The sequence below is a fragment of the Strix uralensis genome, chromosome 18, assembly GCF_047716275.1.
Source record: "Strix uralensis isolate ZFMK-TIS-50842 chromosome 18, bStrUra1, whole genome shotgun sequence".
NCBI lineage: Eukaryota > Metazoa > Chordata > Aves > Strigiformes > Strigidae > Strix > Strix uralensis.
In genome coordinates this window covers 10,510,556-10,528,423 of record NC_133989.1, presented here as the reverse complement: position 1 = coordinate 10,528,423, position 17,868 = coordinate 10,510,556, and the positions used below count along the sequence as shown (strand labels likewise).

The 17,868-nt window shown below is 35.0% G+C and overlaps 1 protein-coding gene across 4 annotated transcripts in view; it reads left to right on the top strand.

The window, feature by feature from the left end:
- NCOA3 (nuclear receptor coactivator 3) overlaps nt 1-17,868 on the top strand; it is an 86,603-nt gene that overhangs the window by 37,404 nt on the left and 31,331 nt on the right. For all 4 annotated transcript variants that reach the window (XM_074888617.1, XM_074888615.1, XM_074888614.1 and 1 more), the window contains exon 3: nt 15,782-15,857. The gene's annotated coding sequence lies outside the window, so the exon portion shown is untranslated. The remainder of the gene's footprint in view (nt 1-15,781; nt 15,858-17,868) is intronic.

Here is a 17,868-nt window from a genome sequence, read left to right as displayed (position 1 = left end):
TTTTAGAATGAGTGATTTACTACAGCAGAAAATGTTCAAGTAAAATTGCGACTGTAAAAATACAGAATTGGTAGTGGATATAAGAACAAGTGTTTCTTCGCTTTGGACTTGGTTTGAAGTTGAATGTGTCTGTTTTGGTAGAATGTGTATATTACAGTGTTACATGTAACTGTATCAGAGATTTTTGGAAATACTTCCATTAATTTCAGTGTGATGATATTGTCTATGTGACAATACCCTGCTTTGGAAGTTAAAATTTGAAAACACTAAACTTTTGACCTTGGGTAGATGTTGCCGTGTATAATGCATTATATTCAGCTGGTGAAGTAAAAATTGCTTTTTTTCTGGGCTCTAGTTTGTGGAAAAAATAGTGTGTATTGGGCTGCAATGCCTGACAGCTGACATTTATCAAGGGTAACATGAGCTTTACTCATTCTCACATTTTTAAGCAGCTTTCAAAGCTTTACATGTATACACATGTTCAGCATATGTCTTGCAGCTCTGAACATTTTGTTCCAAAGATGTTAACTCTCATTAAGATGAGAATCCAAACTATAAACCCATAATGATTTTCATTTATCAAATTTAGTCACAACGTTAACATTTTGTAAACTGGCACTATAATGTAAAACAGTAAGAGTAATGTTTAAAGCTTAAAAGTACTTTTTCCCTATTAAATGTTTTAGTGAGCTCTAGACCAGACAGTACACAGGATTGTTTTGAATGTATGATAGACTCTGTCAGAAGCATGCATTTTCTAGAAATCATGAAATTAAATACAGTAAAAATGGTATTTCTTATTAGAATAAAATTCTCTTTGAAAAAGGAAAAAACAGGAGATGCATTTTCTTTCCAGTGATGAACAAATTGTCTGGTAGCCATTTTGATACCTTTGTAAACAGTTTGTGTGCATTGGCCAAATAATGAGAAACTTGTTATACTTGCTTTAAATGTCATAAAGAATTATGTGATTGTCTTGAAATGTTCAAAACTCTGTGTGTAATTATTCTTGCTTAATAATCGTCTCAAAGAGAATTGTATGGAAGTAATTATTATTTTCAGATTTGATAAATTTTCTGCTAGTCTATATAATTTGCTTGTCTATTTTTAGACTCATAGTTTCCTGTTACTTCAGTAACTCCATGGAGTGCTAAACAGATAACACTGGTCTGATGCCAGGTAACTTGAAACTGTAGGTGACTCCTAAAGATAAAATGGATGGGTATGATTGTGATCGTCATCATTTTAATTGCTGATCGATGGTGTAAGGTACCTCTCTTTCTTCTTACTAATGTTCTTACTAAATACTTCATGCTAACATTCATAACAAGTACTTTTAGTTTGCCACTTCTGCATGGAAGTAATTTCAGATGAACTAAGCAATAATTTTCTTTCTTCTTTAAATAATACTGCTCAAGTCAAAAGATAAATTAAGGTCTGAAGCCAGTCTGAAATTCAGACTTTGTTGGACCAGTTTGTTTAAAAATAGGAGATTTGAGGTGGGATTTCTTTGCTCCAGTTTGGAAGCAGCAGGTTTTTAAACGTTAGTTGATATCAAACATTCCTAAGAGGCAGAGGATTCGCTGTATTTAAATTTAAAGTGTGGAGTTACTTTTGTTAGATCATTTCAAGATATCGCCAGTGCATAACCAGGTATTGAAAGTCATACAGGCAACAAACGAGTCAAAGATAGATGACAATAGAAAATATGTGTGTCTCTTAATTCTGTTAGTTTTGTAATAGCCCATAGATTTTAACTACTGTCCTTAAAAGCTTTGCACATGCATTTAGAAAAATTAGTGCACTGATTTATGACATTTTAAAATTTCAAAAGAAATGTAACAAGAAAAAAGCTGACTTTGTTTAGTATTTTGTTTCAACTCATGAGAACCCTAAACTGATGTCTGGTAAAATTTGGTCTTGCAGACAAAATAAGCTGTATGAATAGCAGAAAATATCCTTTTAGAAGCAGGAATAAAAAGTTAGTGTAGTTGTGCCAGGACAATTGTTTTTAATTACTTGTGAATATGTCTATACAGGTAATTTTGAAGATCCATTTTTCTCTTTAGCAATATCCCTCATACTTTGTCTGCTGTTCATGAAGTACTGTTAGAATGATGAGCAAATGGTTCTCTTGTAAATGTAAACTTTTTTCTTTTCAGACCATGTTTATATACTTCTATCTTATGAAGTCTGTCTTCCATGCATCCCCCTATGTGCATGTGATCAAGAAAATTATTATTTTGTATATGGAGGCACCTCTTTCACTGAGGAAACTTGCTCTTATGTGAGTTTTCTTGAGATATTTTTGGTTACTTAGTTGGAAACCCATGTGATTTCTCTTTGCAATGACACACTGATCTTGGTGGTGGTGATGCTTTGGGGGTTTTCTTGTGGTGGTTGGTGTGTTTTCTTTTTTTTTTTTGTTTTTTTAAGGTAGCAAACAAGATATTTTGTTGTAGTGACTTGAAGCTTGTCTGTCCATTCTTGGCTAGCCCCAGTTGTAGAATTACAGTCTTTATTTCACAGTTGTAACACATAGTGCTGAAGTGGGACTGATGGAGGGGCAAGCACATAAAGGTCTTAAAAGTGAGAAGCTTTCTGAGATAGATTTTGACATGCTTTCTTAATTTTATACAAGCTTAAGTATATGGTAAGGTATATGTTGGAGGGGAGCATATTTCTGCTTGTAAAATTTTTGTTGCTTGATTTGTTCTTTTCCTTGTGAAGTAGGCATCATTATGTAAAACCATAGCTGCTAAGAATGATTAAGGATAATAAATCCTTTGTTTTAAAAAGCATTTTGTAATAATAAAATCCATGAATAGCTTTATTTTTATCAGTGCTGGTCACTGATACTGAACAGCAAATTACAGGAGGGAGCATGGTGAATTTAGCATGCAGTAATGAAATCCATTTTTGTGCTGTACTGTTGCTACAGTGATTGTGTGCAAAACTCATTTTACTATTGTGAATGAAAGTCTTAAAAGTGTACTGCAGTATAGGTACAGTATTTACAGTGTATTATTTCATGGGTTGCTTGATTAATCTTAGACAGCTTTTCTGCTTTCAGCTAGTTCACGAATACACTTTCATTCACTTACAGTCTAGAAAAGGAAGGACATGATTAGCATATAGGTAATTTCTGAATATATTGGCCAGACTGTATTATCGTGCCCTAGTTAAGGAACTTTTACACCTATTGCACAAATGTTTGTGTTTATCTACATGGTAAAATGTATCACTGTTACTACGCCACTATTTTTAGACTTTTTCATTATAGTGGCTGAACATGCCCAGCTGAACATTTGCTCTTAAGTAATTTATCTAATATCAGGGTGTTTTACGTCCCATTACTTTGTTCTGAGGTAGGTATAATGTAGATACGATGTTTTATTGGTATAAAAATGCTAGTAAGTCTTCCCATGTAAACAAGTCTCTAGTTTTGAATTTTACAGATCCTTTCTGTGCATAGTTTCTCACAATGCACTGATGGTCAAGTGCTTCATTCATTTCTTGAATTTTTTTTTTTCCTAGTCTCATTTGCTTATTTTAGTTTGTTCATGACCTAAATAATTATATTTTTTTCTTGAAGCAATTTTGACAATTAGAAGTCATGGGTAATGTTGTCGTTTGTAATATTTTTCTTACTAAAATACTTCCTAGTTAATATAGGAAGGAAAACACAACTGCTTTTTCTTCACATTTGTACATGTCTGTTGCAGGCTGCAGTATTGCCAGGGTTTTTTTTCAAATCTCATTATATTTGCTCTTTCTCTTCAAACCCCAACTGTGACAGTGACATGACTAGCAAAGCATCTCATTTTTCATTTAAAAAGAAAAACGGATTCCATTCCCCCAGCACTGTAAAAGAAAATTTGAAAATATCGACATGGTATCTTGAAGTCTGACTGAAGAAAATGGAGAAGGAGCTTAAATCTAGAAGCCACCTTTTTTTTTTTTTAATTATTATTTTAAAATAAGGAAACATGAGTTTTAAGTATAGAGAGCTGTAAAAGGGAAGTAATAAAACAACAGCAAAAACCTGAGTTGCAGAATTCAAGGTTTCACTGAACTCTTCACTTCTCTTTCATTAACCTCTGGCTCATAAATGGTTGAAGCTTTGACTTTTAGAAAATATTAGATGTTCAGAATGATATTGCCATGTTTATCCCACTAGTTTTACTTTGATATCGCCATGTTTATCCCACTAGTTTTTCTTTGATATCGCCATGTTTATGCCACTAGTTTTTCTTAGACTCAATCTGTTACTAGGGAAGCTTCCTGGTAAAGCTCTGTCAACAAACCTTAGTAAAAATCACATTTCCTACTGGCAAAGAAGTTTCTATACAAGTTCCTGGAGTAAAATAGGTTATATGGGTAAATATATTTTTGCCACTGCACTAAAGCAATTCATATATTTAAAAAAAAAAGTTTTAACAAATGTAAAATGACACAAAATACTAGATCACTCTGAGGATCATACAGGTCACACGGTAATTCTGTGCAACTTGCTTTTTTTCCTCGAATTCTTCAGAAGTCATGCCATGTTGGCTGTTTTTCTGCAGACTTTGTTTATTCATGCACTCAGTGATATTACTCTTTAGCATAGCTTCTACCATCTTATTATGGATAGAAGTTGGTCAAAGCATGAATGTTGGATTCACTGGTCTGTAGCTCCTGAGAGTCCTTCCAGTTTCCTTGATATAAGTAGGTGCTACCCTGGTCTCCTGCCAGTCCTCTGATACAGTAGCCACTTGTAATGACACATTGTGCAGTTCTGAAGATTCACATCTGAACCTCTTCTTGGATGAAGGATACCCTGGAGACTGATCAACACCTCATGTGTCTGGTTTAATTCTTCCTCTATGATTCCTTAAAATTAATTTTGCTTCTCCAGCCAGTTTGCTACAAAGAAATGCTGGAAGTGGGAATCTCTCCAGTATGTTCAGTGGTGAAGGCCAACATGAAGAGATTTTCAGAGCTGTGGCTTTAACCTCTCTGAGTGCCCATTTTATGCCTTTGCCATTAAGATGTCCACTGTCTCCCTAGCTGGCTTCCTGCTTCTGATGTTATTTAAACATTTTTTTTATTATCAGTTGGAGTTCGGTGCAAGGCGCTCTCCTCATTCTTTTTTTAGTCCTGTATTTCCTGTTTACATTCAATTTACCGTGTTCTGTGGGTGTTACAGTTCTTCCCATGTAGACAAGCTTTCTGTTTTTTAAATGCTAACCTTTTCCCTGTGGTATCTCCCTCAACTATATGGCAATAAAACCATATAGATATTTTTTTAATGTTTTTGTTCTCTGCTCCAAAAGCTGTGTAGGTGTAGCAGCTATTATCCAGAATTCACTTGAGAGCCAGCATCTTTTTTGTCTCTCTCCCTCTCTCAGTATTGTCATCACAGTACAGTCATACAGTGACAGTGTAATCACTTTTGCATCTTGAGGGCTGGGGGGGTGTGTGGTGGTGCCCTCACATATCACGAGAGATGTGTAAATTAATATTCCACACTGGTCCTAAGCTGCATGTTGTTTTTTAAACACAACTAACTTTATAGGAGAATAATACCATCTTTGAGAATTTCTTTGATTCGTGTGCACAAGCATTAACTGATTAATGTGCTGGCTTCCTTTTCCTTTTTTTCCCCCCTGTTAAGACTATTTAAGATATTTGCTTTTAATACTTTGAACAGGAGCTACAAATGATGTGCTATAATGAAGAAATAAATACAATATTGTAATGTGCTAGAAATTTTAGAATGTGTGTCATGCAGTCTGTATGTCTTTGTTTAATGTGGAAAAGTGTTTTGGCAGAATTCTAAGTAGTTTTGGAGGTTAAATCTTCACTCGATTCATATAGTGTAACTCAAGACTTCTGAGTTTTAAATTTAAATCTTAATTTTAAATTTAAGTTTTAAAGAGCTGGGAATTTGTGGTGATTGTAATAGTCTTTTTAGTGTGCTAAAGTGTGTTCCTAGTAAAAAAAGTCATATCAAAAATGAAGTTTAAGATTTAAAAGGCCTTTTTGAATTTAGAGTAGATGTATTCAAAGCTGATTAATTTAAGTAGTACTGCTGTTGGTCTTCTAAGGATCCCCTAAATACTATGTCAAATTTGGAATGAAATTTAGAAAGGCTTCTATGTTTTAATCTATGAGCATCTGGTGAGTTCTAGTAAGAATTTAATCTTTTTTGTTTCCTGCTGTCTTTACTTCAGCATTTCTCTTAAGGTTCTGATGTACTTTCTCTGATGGCCAGGCAGTAATGTTTTTTGAGGTCCATAGAAACGCTATTTGTTCCATGGATTTGCCCTTTCGTTTGATCACATTTTATAAATGTGTCCATCATACCTAGCCGGTTACTTTTTCTTCTTCTTCTGCAAAGACTGGTGTTTTCTTTTCCTGTTTATGCGTGTTTGAGTCTGCTGCTGCTTAAAACTAAATTCAGCTAAGAAATCCAGCAAGAAATAGGCTAGTTATGGCACATAATGCTTCCTAACTGCATTTTACAGAATTATTCACATCTCCATGTTACAAACAAAAAAGGCTTGCTGGCCTTCCTCCCCCACACCCTCCATTATAGCTGTATAAGGCATCTATTGTCTCCATTCATATTGAGATGTCACAGATGTGTACACTCTTCTGGGTTCTTTTCTCTCTTGCAGCTCTAATGACCGCTACTCCTTTGATTCCTTTCTCAGGCAAATTGGCATAGGCTATCCAAAAACAAATTTAGGTCACAAATAATCTTTAAATTATTCTACTTGAGTGAGAGGAAGAATTAGCTGACTGTGTGTTCCTATATACTGGAATTTAAGGTAAAATATGGCAAAATTAGTTCCCTACAACAAATACTATTTTGTCCTCTCGGAGATGGTTGACTTAAAAATGTCACCAAGGGGTGTGCAGCTTTAGTGTGAAATATGTGTGCAATTGAAAGAGTTCTAAAGCTATATTTATAATTTTTTCTAGAGCTTAAATTCAGGTGTGTTCACCTGTACTGTTAAAACAACTAAGAGAATTAGGGATGACTAATTTTAAAGAAATAATTTTATTTTCATGCATTTCCATTTCAAAATAAATATAGAAATTTTTGTTCTTAGATTAGCTACCCTCAATATCATATTCCCTATCTGTCAGGACAGGGAATTTAGGGTTTAGCTCTAAGCATGGATGTAGCTTTCTTTGAAGTACCCGGAACCCCACGTGTGTTATGACTGTTGGCTCTGTACACTGAGGTGTCATGGTTGGCAATTCGTATTTGCTCATGGACCACGTTACTGGCACAGATGTGCAGATGGTTGAGTTGAGCAGGCAGTAGCAGTGATCTTCTGTTCATTAGTAATGATTTTTCCCTAAGCAAACAAAACCCCTTTTTTACATGCTCCTCAGATATGCTAGTTGTGTGTAGAAAAAGCAAGTGCTTACAGAAACAGGAAACTATTTTGTGCTTTGCGTTACATCTGAACTGTCTTGTACCAACATCCTTTTATGGTTGGCTCCTTTATTTTCCAGTACTAACTTGTCTGAAGTGTACTAGCAGGTCACACTCTTCATCACTTCTGTAGGTTGTTTTGCCTGTTGTTGCTTATTTTAGGTTAAGAGCACTCAAAAGGTAAAAATCCACAGATACAGCATCATTTCTAGTTGTTTCATAGGATGCTGTGATTAAATCTAAACATGTCAGCCAAGTTATTTAAGCTGCTTCTCATTATTGTTTGACTTTGTTGTTTTGTAATAACAGAATACTATTCCCTCAAATATTTGTGCCCTTGAAAAGTGTTGTGTAGTTCAGCTGGCTGCAAATTCATGACAGCAGGCCGCACCATTTATGACGTGCTTTTTTTAAGAGGGGAACCAGTGCTTCTGTCCAGTACTAGAGACTTGGTAGTGTGGGATAGTTATGTTTTGTAGAACTGGTTTTGAGTATTTAGGAAGAGGGACGGAAATTACTGTGAGCATGTTTTGGGTGGCTCGTATCCCAGCTCATCTGCTGTGGACCCAAAGCACTGCTGGCAAGGCTTATTTCTCTCTATTAATTTGTTTGTGTGCAACTCTGCTACTAATACCAAAATCTGTCTTTGAAGCATTATATTGTATTTCCTTGGTATTTGTGCTATGGAAGTCTTGAGAGATTGGAGTTTTTCCAAGGTTAATATCAGAAACTAATTTGTTAATTGTGTAACAAATTGTGTTCTTACAAATGCAGAACAAAAGATTGTTGTTTAGACACATGAAAGATTCTTGAAACTGCAGCATGCTTTGTAGACTTAATTTTGTGTCGTTCTTAAAAGTGAAAGGTTTGCTTTTTCATAGTGAGAATCAAAGAGGTTCGTTCTTTTGATGGCCAGGACATTCCAGTAAATTTCGAAGTTGATCTGATGTATTTAATGTTCAAGAGTTTTCACTTCAGACGTCTTTGTTGAGTGTAAAAACTTGTCTCACTTGGTCAGTTTGGCTGAAAATGGTCTTTTTTGTAGCATCCACCCAACAAAAGGTTAGCTTTGATAGAAGTTTGCAGTATTTGGCAGGAAACTCTGTACAAGTACAGAACCAATTATATTTTACTGTTCCCCAGTATTACCACAAAGGCAAAATATGACCAAGCCATGTAGAAATACTCACAAGCATCAGGACTGTTCTCTTCAAGGATTTGTGGTTTCCAGCTGTTGATAAACTTTTGTGCTTCTTAATAACTTGTGATTATTCAAGTGCTAGGAAATGGCAGATGAAGTGAACGGGCTGATAGGCTAAATATATGGTGGGATGATTAATGACAGCGCTGTTTAAGACGCATGAGCATCAGCTAGATCACATCTGATCTCCCAAGATGAACAGTTGCCCAAAGTAGAATGGGGGAAACAAAACTATGATTAGAGCATTGCAAAAATCCTAGATTGCTTATAGCGTTTGAGAGACTTGCTTTTTAATTGAGAGGCTTGCTTTTAAAATATGCAAATATAAAAAGAATAGAACATTTTTTTCAGCTGTGCAATTCTAATTAAGAAGTATTTTTGCTTTGCTATTTGCCACTTGAAAGTGTTTACTACTTCAAATAAGCCATTTTCTTAAAAGCCAATCTCCATACCTACTCAATTGATGAATACTTTCAATTCACATACAAAATACGAAGACTAAATTGGAAATACTGCAGATGAACATCCATTGCTAATAATAGCTGTAGAAAATGCAACAAATTCATTTCTTTTGAATGCTTTTCTGAGCATTACCTGTAGAAGTTCAAAAGCTGTCATTAAGCTTGGAATCTACTTGATAGAGATCACGTGTCAGAAACTGATAGTGTGTACAGTAGATGTTTCATTCTGTCAGAACCAGTCAGTTTTTCCCCTTTGTCTGAAGGCATATTGGTATTGTTAGAGATTTTGATCTAAATGTAAAATGACTTCTGTCTCTAAATTTAAGCTTGCAATGGTCAGGCTTTTACAACAAAATTGCTGAATCTGTGCCCGGTTTTTAACTGCTGCTTTGGAAAACTGATTTCGAACTGTTCGCATTCTAAACATGTTTTATATAAAATTGTGATGTCTGTAAAATGAGTAAGATTTTGGCATGGTAGAGTTTGCTTCAATTATAACAGTGCCATAGCACTAAATGCTAATTGTAATACTATAGTTGTGTTTAAGTTGTCTCTCGAAATCCAGCAAGCAGTCTCTGTTTGCATAAGACGCTGGTAGGGTAGAATGGCAGAACAAAAAAATTGCATGCATATAATACATAAAAATGTACGTGAACCTGTTCAGAGTCTCAGGAAGGAGAATGGACTTGCTGATGGCACTTTCCTAGCTTCTGGAAAGGGAATGGGCTTATTGATGACTTGGAGAGGGATCACGTGTATTTAGTGGAACAAACTCAGCTCAGTTGATTACATTTCCTGTTTTCAGCAAGAACTTCGTAAGTACTCTCTGCTTTTGAAGTGTCAGATAGTGTATAGCTACCTCAGAGAAAATGAGAGTTGTTGCTACTGAGAACTTGCAGATTGAATTCTTACTATACTGAAACGATGTTTGGGAATTTGCTTCCTCGCTTTTAAGGGAAAGCTAATTTCTTAGTCATTGTTCAATTAAGGAGAGAGCTCTTGTATCTTTATCAGATCGTGTAGGAAAAAGTCTCTGTCACTCTGCTATCTTACAGGATTTTCTATAAGAAAAAAAAAACACCCGTATTTATGTGTGATTTTGTTCTATAAAATACATTTCTCCCAATTTTATAAGTTGTGCCATTGAATCCCTGCTAATATCTGCTAGTAGTTACCACATTGTATTTGCATTTGGTATGATTGTTACTGGCTTCTGGCAATCATCCCTTTGCACTGGTCTTTTTCTTTATAATGGCAGTGGTTAAAGTTTGTACTAAAAGATAATCGCATTATTGTAATGTGTAGTGGTCAAAATTGTATAAGAACTGAAGTCGTATATTGATAAGGCATGAAAACAAGCTTTCATCAGGTAAGTTAATATATCCACTTAAAAGCAAAACACAAAAAGAAGTGATTAAAAATAAATAATGTTTTCAGATTTATATGGACAAACAGATAATTTCATGTTCTAAGGCTCTGAGTTGATGTCCTTTTCTAATTTAGAGAGATTTTCTACGTTGGACCAATCTTGAAATAATTTAGGATTATGCCATCCATTTTAACAAATTACGTGAATTATTTCAAATTTAATTCCTAATTAAACTGACATTGTAATATGTAGAGATGCACTGTCCAGCTTGCATTCTTCTTATTAACCTGCGGATTATGTTGTGTCATATGGTATGGAGTCACTTATGAATTAGGTGTATATAGAGCTGGAAAGTGACTCTGCAATACTGTTATGTTGGTATTCTCTTGTGAGCTCTGGCAAGGGTATTTTGTCTTGTAAATAGAACACTTTTTATATAAATTTCCTATGTTTTTAGAGCCTTGTTGCTGTTAGTAATAGAGAGAGGTTTGTTCACTGGTCACAGTAAAATCTCTTTCCATAGTACCCGCTGTTTTTGGCAAGTATGATGTGAAGAAGTGTTTTCCACTTTTAGAACTTCATTAAATATTAATAAAAAAACTACGTAGACCATATGTATTTCAGTCAGCTACTGACTTGCCTGAGTTTCTTCTGCTGTTGAAGTGCCTGGATGTACAGAAAAGAATGGTGGTGTTCTGTGGTTTCTTACCAGTTAAGTAGTTACTATGTCCCATTATAGTAATCCAGGTATCACATACTGTTTCTTTTTGTGGTATTTGAGCTAGGGATTTTTTCTTTCTATATATATTTATTAAATTTTTAATTGTTTATTACATACCTATTTACTAACCCTTCCAGACATAAGTCTGTAAGGACTTACCTATGTTAAAAACATTCTAAATATATTCTAAAAGCACCCGACTGATGCCATCAGCTGTATTGAAAGCCCAAATTACGTCTTCCAGTACAGTGACTTGAAAATTAGTCAAGATTACAGGCCACCTTCAATATTTTTTAGCCTGCTGTGTTTGAGCATACCAGTTCTTGTTGCCAGTGTCATGCGAGTAGGTGGTGTGGCTGCATCACGCCCCAACTGCCTTTTACGTACAGGGGCTGTGTCCTGACAAACACATCTAGCCAAGTTTGATATCTTTTCACAGCTGGGTTACGAGGGCAGCGGTTGTTCTGAGTCTAGAATGTGGCTCACATGTCTTTGGACCCATGATGAGACGCACTAACTGCTTTACCACAGTGCTTTGTGCAGAACCTGACAGGTGAGAAATTTTTACAAGTGTTTGGCAGTGTATGGTGAAGGCATAAGGATAAAGAGTAGTCTTTTTTTATAACTGAGTTCACTGGAGCTCCCCTTTTATCTTTCCTGCATTTTGTTGTTGTAACCGGGTTCTGTATCTATTGCTGTGACTAGCAAACAGGGACATATAGGAAACAAATTAACAAGTAATGACATTCCAAAAATAGAGCGCACACATTATTTATCACAGGAACAGGAGACGTGCTCCGAGTGTGCTCCACCTCTGACCATCCTTTAACTGAAAGTGTCCTGTCATTTTAATATATGCAAAGTGAACAAGGCTCAAGTTAATTGTCATGTCTGAAAAATAGCCGAGGAGTGCACAGTGCTTACTAAACACTGCAGGGGAATTGGTAAATGAAACCTGACAAGACCTGAAAAATTATAGTCTCCCTATAATATAAAAAGGATGTGTGCTGAGTTAAGATTATTTAACATGTTGCAGCAAGGTGTGCTTCACTGGCTACCAGATTATAAATGGCTGCTTTTTTTTTTTTTTTAAATTGACAGCCCTGATTCAGTGAAGTCTCTTGTCTGAGTCAGTTATTTATTATCTAGTAAATGACCTTTTTGGCTGAGGGAGTGGGGGAAAAAAAAGAAGAGTGAGAATGGTCCAAATGCTTATGTTTTGGAAGAGTATTTTGTTAGTTATTGATGGAAATGGTAGATTAGGATAATGATGTATCAGTACAACTAACAATATAATTTGCTGTTTGCTTCATAATGTAAGTATAGCTGCTTTAATCTTAAAAGATAAATGAAGACTTTTTAGCAAAAATACAGTACACCAAAACCTCTTTATTAACTCAGTATACTTGAGTCTCATTATCTGTTTCGGTAGTTTGTTACATTGAACTTTCAGGTTCACAAAGCTTTAGTTAAGGTTCAGTGGCATTTTTTATCTGCTGCATTTTTTTCCTCCCCCAGAACTTTAGAAATATGGCTTTTTTTATGTACTGTAGTTTAAAAAAGAAATTAAATGCAATATACTGCCCTTCAAAAAGGCATGTTAATTATCTCTAAGACATTTAAGGAGGATTGCAGGTAGAATCCTTTTTATGTCTTCTTTCAAAAAGCAACCATTGCGTTTACCATATCTGACACATTTGAATATGCATATATATGTATATTTTTAACCTTAAAAACAGTGTAACTTTAGTTCTCTGTCATGTTGTTGTTGTCTGTGCCACAGGCAACAATATGGCTTGTCACTTAGCTGTCCCATCCAAACAGTAATGTAATCTTCTTTCTTTTATGTTTTTTAAAAATTGGATCGAAAACTGAACCATGTGTATGCTTAAAGTTGGTAGCGAGGCTGTATTGGGTGCCTAGTTTCTATATGGTGTAAACTGAAAGTGGAGAAATCAAAGGTCACTACATTGAGCTCATTGAGATCAAAACATGCCAAATGATGTTTTTGTGCAAGCACTCTTGTTTTTTGGTTGAGCAGTTTTTAGACAGGAAACAGCGTGCTCACGTGTTAAAAGTGATACCGGTGTGGGAGAGCTGATGGAGAAGCTGACGGCGCGGCCCCAAATGCCAACCTTTTTAGAATACTGGCTCTGAGACTGGAATTGCTTAGTGCATGACTGTGCCTTGATACCGGCACTCTAATAATCTAAACTAATTCATGTGAAGCAGAACAGAAAGCAATGTTGAAATAATACATTTTTTGTGTTTAAAAAGTGAGAAGCTGGCTATTATCTCTGTACTTGGAAGAGGAAGCATGTTGGTTTAGAGCTGGGATAACGGAGTTGAATGGTCAACTTTCAACATGTAAGAGTTAGGGCTTTCATTAGCAGGAAAAGACCAAGTATTATTAAGAGGGATGTATTTTATTTTTTAATTTAAATGTCGTAGATGATAATGTAATGACATATTAGATTATAGAATTGTAATATTCTGTTTTATTTGTAGGGGTAGTAACTTGAGGTCTAATCTATTTTTGATATATGGCAAAATTTTACTGTAGCATATTTGGTGTTAACTTTTTGCTTTACTGGGTAGGGTTTTCATCCCTGCTTCAGGTTGGTTTAATTTCATCCTGGTCTATAGAACAGAATTTTAGAATATCTGTCTAGGTTGCCCTGCCAGTTGACAGTTCTCATAGGATCGTCCTCTGTATGCTTGGCCAGACCAAATTATAGCAATTGCTGCTCTAGATCCTTTTTTAACCGTTCAAGAACCTTCAGATTATTCAGAAGGTTATGTTTTAGTTACTTCACTGCGGTATACTTTGAGAAGTTGTATTCCATCTTCTGTTTAAATAGCTCAGATATTGACATCCATGTAATGACTATTTACTTGAGAGGAATATAAAGGGAATATTATAAAACTAATTTAAATAGTGTTAAGATTTTTATGTGGTCTTCAATTTAATAATTTTTCAGGATTCTTCTCTTTTCCCTTGCCTTTCCAGTCATACAGAATCCTTTTGATACTTGTGGGTATTGAATCTCCCACCTTCAAGTGATTTTGTGCTGTTCATTTCTCCTGCATAGGTCAGCTTTTCAGTGAGACTCTTGTTTGTGATTCTGTTGAAGTGCTTCTGTTCTTGCACAGGTGTTTTCATTGGTTTACCAAGCTGTTGTAGAAATTTGAGGAAAAAAACCCTGCACCTCAAACAGAGTGGTGAATGTAATTTATGCTACCTTTTTGTTTCATAAGTTCTGACTGAATTTCTGGAGACATCAGAAACAAGCCTTTGTTGGGTGTAAGACCATCCCAGGGAAGCTAGATCGCAAGCTATCATTGAGTGTAGTATAGGTCAGCTTTAGCATTTTTACAGAAATGAACAGCTGAAGGTTTAATTTTCCATGATGTCCAAATGTTTCTGATAAGGCATCTTAAGAATTCTTAGATTTTTTTTTCTTCTATTTTTTGTGTGCTTTTGTTCTGGTTTTGGTGATTAGCAGAGGTTGATTTAGCATAAAATGGTGTTATAAAAGTCTTTAATTAGGAGACAATTTACTCTTGATGCTTACTCTTACGTGACCACATTGTCAATCAACCTTCTAATTGGTAATTCCAGTTCATATAAATAAAGCTACAATCAGTATTGTCAAAGGGATGGTTAAAACAGCAGATGAATGCATATGCAACCAGTTGATATGAAAAGCTTCAGTTTAATTTCTTAAGAAATGAGCTACTTGAATAAAACTCCTTTACCTGCCTGCTAGTGATTACCTATTAAGTAGTCTGGGTAGAAGTATCAATTATGAAACTCTTGATTTTGGATAGGGCTATGGTGTGTGCTTACATGTGAATGTCTCATAAGTATTTCCCAAGAGCAATTTATTTTTCTAATTAGCTTGAACAGCCTCTGCTTTACGTAGTGCTTTAAGCAGTTTTCAGTAAATCAATTCAATCACACAGCTGTTGTTTAAAACTTTTTCTAAGTTACTGTAATTCTCTATAGAGACCCAGAATCTCACTAATTAGTGCACTTAATCATACCTTGTATAAAATGCATGATAATATGGATTAATCATTCCTAGAATTTCATAGAAGAACAGAGTAACAGAAACCTGAGTGTTGATACCTCTGAAAACAGTTTGCTATAGTAGTTATGTACCAAGCAGTATGTACAGGCTGACAGAGTGGCTACACACTTAATTTTTACTTGCCAGTCCTAACTTTACAAAATAATTAATTTGGGGCTGCAGCTTTTGATATTAAGATTTAACAGTTACTAAGAACAAACATCTACAACAGTTTCACTATTTGCTTCAAAGTAAAACAAATTACATTTAAAATAAATATGTTTAGTTCTTATGTGAAAGGAAATCTAGCTTACTGGGTGGCATTTGTGGTGTTAAGATTCAGACTTTTGGGCTTTAGCATATAGCAGAGATGACAGTTACAGTTATAAGTGAGTTTTAAACTCATTTAACATTAAAATATCTCAATGTTGAGTGTTTATCTCTTGCTAAGATTATTAATATTAGATGGAACAGTTGAAAAGCAAGCACTCTTTTAAAGTACAGCCTTTTTTGTTTTTCAGGATGTGACTTAAAATGACTTCTGATTCTGAAGGTCCTCTGAAAAATATGCTGTGCTTGAATGTTTGCTAAGGACAAGTAAGTGACTGATTTCATATTTGGACTGTATGTACCTGAATAGTTATTCCCTTACAATTTTTAAAGCTACAATTTACAAATTGTACATGTAAGTATTTAAGAAGCATGTTCTTAAAAAGAAGACAAGGGGGGAAGGGAAGAAAGAGGGGGGGGGGGGGGGGGGAAGAAGAAACCTTACTTCACTACTGCCAGAAAGTGAGTTTTCTAGGTTAGTTTTCTTGTGGATTCCTATCTATGTAAATGAAAACATCAGTTGTTTCTGTGGTCAGTTAAAAGAATCTTTGCATAGTTTCAAGAATATTTTGAATCAGAAGTTTCACTCGAGAGCTATTATACTTTTTATATTTGTGTATTTGAGGGAAATGTAAGTTTGAAATAACAAATTTTCACTAGGAATACAGAGTTGCTGAGTAGAATGTCCTCTAGTTTTATTTATATCAAAATGTAAATATTTGGGTCTTCTCTTAGCATAAACCAGTTAATTTATTACAATTTGCATCTTAAAAAAGTGTGACTTATCCTCCTTTCTAAAAACCAAGACCTTAGATTTAATATTTTAGCATTATATACAACTAAAAAAATTCCAGACCATCTTCAGGATTCATTGAAAAGGACTGGTTTGATTTAAGCCTTCATAATTGGCTTATTCTGGGGAATGCGAAGAGCCAATTTATGCTTTTTCCCTAGTGAGTTTTTCAAACAAGAAAACAGCTCAGGCAGAAGAGCTTCCAAGTGTTAAAGATACCATGAGTATGTAGATTTAGTATAGGAAAGAGTTGATGGTTTCATGGGACCAAAGAAGTGTTAAAAATGTTTTTATGCAAATAATAAGATTTTTTAAAAAATAGTGTGGATATGTTTTAAATTAGTATTGTATAGTTGTGCTTTGTGGGTTTTGGTGGGTTTTTCTGTGAGTGTGGTCAACTGTTTCAGCTAAGCAAATACAAAAACTGAATCTGAAGCATCTAACGGATTATATTTTGGGGCCCTGTTTGGACAAAACCTTCCTAGTTGCCATGTCCTATTTGGTGAATAGGTCTTTCATCTACAACTACTGAGAACATGAGCATGAGGGAATAATGCTTGAGTTGGAGAAGGAAACCAGTGCACTGAAAGACAAACTAGCAGAAAGTGATCTAATGGATGTTGTTAAGTTAGTAGCTTTCCACTTTGTGTGAGGGTGAGGCGAGACAGACAAGGGAAGTTGAAAACTTTCTGCTTACTGTGCTTAGTACTTCTCAGTGTCCTTCTGACTTGAATGCTCTGTAGAACTTTAGAAACTTTCCTGATTTCAAACATATCGTATTGTCGACACGTGCACCCTTTTGTTGGAAGGCCAGGACAGAATTTTAGAAAATTTTTTTTATCCTGTCAAAATATTGAAACCCTGGCAGGTTGAAAAATGCTGGTCCTAAATGCTGATGGTTTCTTTAATATGGGGTTTTTTTGTAAGACTGTACATATAGAGCAATGGATGGATTAATAATTACTAGAACTTGTTTTACCTGTCACATGCAAAAACCAGTAGCCTTTTAACAATCTATCTATGGTTTTCACTGAGAAATGAAGGGACATGACATGTGAAAAGTATATATTACATATGCGCCTTATTAAGAAGGACAAATGTTTTTTCAATGTGCTTACTGATGAGCAAAAAGGTCTTTATTTTTTGTTTTCTTGTTTCCCCTTTTTGATAAGTGAGAAATTTTGGAAAATTTAGGATGATATCTGAAAAGATAAATCAAATTTAGTATTTGCAAATAATCATGACATTTTTGGACTTTTTCTGCAAATATTGCTGCCTTTGGTTCCGCTCCACTGGTGGGGTTAGGAACATCAATATATAGTGGTTCATTACTGCTGCAACCAATGGAATTAAACAATGTCTTGCTTAGAAGACTTTGAACCATCTCTTACATCATCTTGTTTTGTCTCAAGTTTGCTTTAACTATAAACTTTGGAGGCCTCTGGACATACTTGCTTCTATTCAACTTTAACATTCTCTATTTCT